Source organism: Myotis lucifugus, unplaced genomic scaffold (genome assembly GCF_000147115.1).
Source record: "Myotis lucifugus unplaced genomic scaffold, Myoluc2.0 scaffold_903, whole genome shotgun sequence".
Taxonomy (NCBI): domain Eukaryota; kingdom Metazoa; phylum Chordata; class Mammalia; order Chiroptera; family Vespertilionidae; genus Myotis; species Myotis lucifugus.
In genome coordinates, this window is record NW_005871951.1 from 111253 (window position 1) to 115477 (window position 4225).

Here is a 4225-nt window from a genome sequence, read left to right on the forward strand (position 1 = left end):
TGAAGTGGGAAAGAGTGACACCCAATGTTTATTACTGATGAAAAACAGCCTGAGGCACTATAATGAATTTTTCCCAGTTAGTCTTTTGTTTTTGTTTGTGTTGAAGGGACAGGAGTCAGCTTTTTGCCTGCTGAGACCTGTTTCTCTTGCTGTAATTACACTTGGCCTCCCACAGGGTACCGGGGCTGAGACCCGGAGTGCGGCCGGCCGGAGAGTCAAGTCCAGCGCTCAGCTCTTCCCTCCAGTAATTGCAAGGTGAAAACAAAAGTGGGCAGCCAGCAGCTTCCGTCGCCAGGGCGCTCAGGCCACAAGCAGCCCTAGAACAAGGAAGTACTGTCATTGTGGGGCTCGTTTTCACAGGTCCGTACAGATGCCAAACATGCCAGGGCCGTGAGTGGCAGCATGTACCTGGGCAGAGGCATTCAGCCCGCAGGAGCCCTTAGGTCTTAAGTCAGGAGTTCTCAAGGGAGACCAGGGGCCTGAAAGTGCCCAAATTGCCAAACCTCTTGCCTCCTGGAACTGAGGCAATCTATCCTGAAGGGTTGTTTAATGTTTACCATCTGCAGGGCGCAGCTACAGGCACCTGGGAGAGGCGTGGAAGGCAAGACCCCCAAGCCAGAGAGAGACGCGGGTTAAGGGGCTACGGTTCTCTCCGGTGGGCCTGAGGTCGCTCTGGGCTGAGTGATTTGCGGCTGCGAGGCGGAAATGCTTAATCGATCATTTGGCTTCTGGGAATCTGGTTGGGCTTCATCCTCCTGGGCTGGATAACCTGGGAGCGCCCGTTCCGGGAGTGCAGTGCAGGGAGAATGAATGAGGTCATGTTTGTAGAGGGCTTTGAGCTGTTGGGATGAAAGCGACTCCCAAGTGCAAGGTGTTATTAACTAAAGGTGTTATTATTTTAATCTGAGAGGACAATGTGCGGCAGGTAAAGCAGAGCCATAAAAACATGCCCATTGACAACAAATAAAACACAGTAGTGGCCTTGGAAGGAACAAAATCCTCCTTCCATGAGTGGTCTCGGCTGCAGAGTGAGCCGCTGCGACAGCTGAGATGAGAAACAGTCTTGGCTAGGATTTCCTCGGGGTCTGGATAATGAGGATGTTTTATGTATATATATAAATTGATTTCAGCAAGAAAGGGAGAGGGAGAGAGGGAGAAACATCAATGATGAGAGAGGATCATTGACCGTTTGCCTTCTGCACCCCCCACCCCAATGGGGACAGAGCCCACAACCCAGGCATTTGCCCTTGACTGGAATCGAACCCGGGACCCTTTGGTCCACAGGCCAACACTCTATCCACTGAGCCAAACCAGCCAGGACTAATTAATTTTTTTTCAGATGATTTCTACTGGGGATGCTTGAAAATGAGTGAGCCTCCATGGGGAAGGGGGGCGCCAGCTGTCTTTCGCAATCATGGGAGGGGTGGAGGATTGATAATCCCTACCTCCACCTCTGCAGTGCATTGTGTTCCTGTTCCTCCCCTCCTCCTTTCTCTCTTACTCCCCTGACCCAAATGGGTCCAACCAAGCTGAGGGGAACTCGAGGGCTCTCGGGTATCGAAGGCCCACCCTGTGCAGGTTCCTTGTGACACTGCATAGCGCTGCACAGCATCTCTGACTTGAAAGTCCCAATTGGCCTGAAGCTCAGAGAGGGCAAGGAACCCACTCAGGATCACACAGCCCCTGCCTGATTTATGCTAGCAACGAGATCAGATGGGTTAGATCAGGTTTGGTTGATCCAGGACCTCATCTCCTTTCTCCCCTCCTTCCTTTCCTTTCCTCTCTCCTTCCTTGAATTATTATTATTATTATTATTATTATTATTATTTTAGTTTCTCTATTGTTGCATCAAGACAAAGGGACAATGTGGAGATGTGGTTAGGAGAAGCAGAGAGATATTGAGAGAAGAGAGGAAGATGGGAAAGGATGCAAATGCCAAGATAAGAAGACACAACGGCCCTGGCTGGTTTAGCTCAGTGGATAGAGTGCCGGTCTATGGACTGAAGGGTCCCAGGTTCGATTCCAGTCAAGAGCACATGCCTGGGTTGTGGGCTCAGTTCCCAGTAGGGGGTGTGCAGGAGGCAGCCGATCAATGATTCTCTCTCATCATTGATGTTTCTCTCTCTCTCTCCCTTCCTCTCTGAAATCAATAAAAATCTATTAAAGGAGAAGAAGATACAACGAAGAGAAGCAGCCCTCAGGCCCGCGGGGCAGCCCTCCCTGCAGGTCAGCCCGGGAGGCGGCAGCTGGTGTGCTAACCGGCAGGGCAGCTCCCTGCTCGTGGGGACTCCTAACGCTATTGCTAGCTCTGCCTGTTGAATGCGACCTACGTCTGTTACGAAGTTTCGCTGCGAGTGTGAGCCATGTCTACCCTATGGTGGGTTAGGCAGACCTTGCCACTTGGGAAGCATCCGTCTTTTCCTAGACTTTTTCCTTAAAGCAGAGGGAGGCTTAGTGCCAGAGCGGTCCCTCCACTGCCGGCCAATTCCAGTCCTCCCCTGTGATGCTGAGATCTGTGTCTACTGAGAATGTGCCATGAACGCAGCTCTGCTCACTTCTTTTCTTTCTTTCTTTCTTTCTTTCTTTTTTTTCCATTACCTTAGTTAATACAACCACCCAGCGATGTCGGGACTGTGTCTCTCCTCAATGAACAAATGAGAGAAATAGGATCAGAGAGGGTAAGTGACTTGCCCAAAGTCACTCAGCGAGCTCAGGCTGGAGCTGAGAGCTGAACCCCTGGTGCTCCCAAAGATCCCCGTCTGCTTTCTAGCCTGGCCTACCCCCTGCGTCCGCCTCGCTCCTCCCTCGGTGACACTGAACAGACAGGAAGGCTTGTCTGTGCTGTTAGAAGTAGCCGGAAGGTCAAAGCTGGTTCCCCGGCGGAGGAGCTCAAGCCGGTTTACACCAGATTACATTTTCATCGACTGTCACATGGCTCACAAGGGACAAAGGCCAGACCACTCCCAGCAGAGTTAATGGCATTTCCCAAAAACAGCCCTGGTGGCCTGTACTCTCTGTCCTGTACCTGCCAGCCCAGCGATAAGGTGGCCTCACCTCCAGCTGCCAGGTGTGTCGTGCGGTAGGTGCGGTAGGTGCGTCCCTGGCAGTCCTTTCGAAGAGACCCCGGAGGGAGGTTGGGGCTTTGCCCGAGGGGAGAGACAGGCAGGGCAGGAGACAGCTTCCGAAGCAGCCCCACCCACCCGCCCTGCCTCCTGCCTCAGGAGACGTTGGTTGTGGGCTGGGGCCCAGGTTCCCAGCCACTTTCTCTCAATGGCAGGAACTACCAGCTGGGAGCTGGGCCTCCCTGGCCCCACCCTGGCATCCAAAACACAGGAGTCTTGTTGCTGTGGCAGGTGCTAACCTGACTGTCCCCTCCCCCCCCACACCTTTTTTTATTTATTTTATTTATTTATTTATTTATTTTTAAACCCTTTTTAAAAAAGAAATATATCATACGCCTCCCTAGCTGGTCTGGCTCCGTGGATAGAGCATCCGCCCGAGGACTGAAGGGTCCCAGGTTCGATTCCGGTCCAGGGCATACCCGTCGGTTGCAGGCTCTAACCCCAGCCCTGGTTGGCGTGTGTGCAGGAGGCAACCAATTGATGTGTCTCTCTCACACAGATGTTTCTCTCTCCTTCCATTCCACTCTCTCTATATAAAAAAAAAAAAAGAAAGGAAAGAAATATATCATACACCAAGAGTCTGTGTATAACCTATGCACACTTTGAAGAATAGGAAAAATCCCAACATACTAGTAGAATTTAAGAAGTCCTAGACTAGTACCTTTAAAACCCTCACACGACTCTCCCCCAATACGTACTTTCCTCCCCCCAAAAACTCATGATCCTTCAATTTGCATTAATCATTTCCTCTGTTTTCTCTGTTATATAATCCATTGTTTGTGGGTACCTCCCAACAGTGCATTGCGGGCATGATAGATGGAGTCCGTTGAGTAGGTGACTCACCGTTCTGCAGGGCTCAGTCCCTTTTTCTCTCCACTCACCCTGCGGGTGAGCTCAGGGGAGCCCTCTTACCAATATGGATCGCTTGAAGCGAGCGCTGGCTCTCTTCCATGACCTCAGAAAACTCTAAGCCAAGCTAGCAATCATAGGTCAGGAGCAGGCAGTCCTGGAAGGCTCCCTGGAGGAGGGAGAACTGAAGCTGGGAAGGGATGGGGTAGATAGAAAGGAGAAGGAAGGGAGTTTGGGGGGGAGAAAGAACAGTG

The 4225-nt window shown here is 51.6% G+C and overlaps 1 long non-coding RNA gene across 1 annotated transcript; it reads right to left on the minus strand.

Annotated features, from left to right (window-relative positions):
* On the minus strand, nt 1-3173 carry LOC111824090. Its single transcript, XR_002827194.1, has 2 exons — nt 3055-3173; nt 1-1085 (listed from the first exon to the last, which is right to left on the minus strand). It is a non-coding gene; the product is annotated as an uncharacterized LOC111824090 (long non-coding RNA).
* Between the last annotated feature and the right edge of the window lie 1052 nt (nt 3174-4225).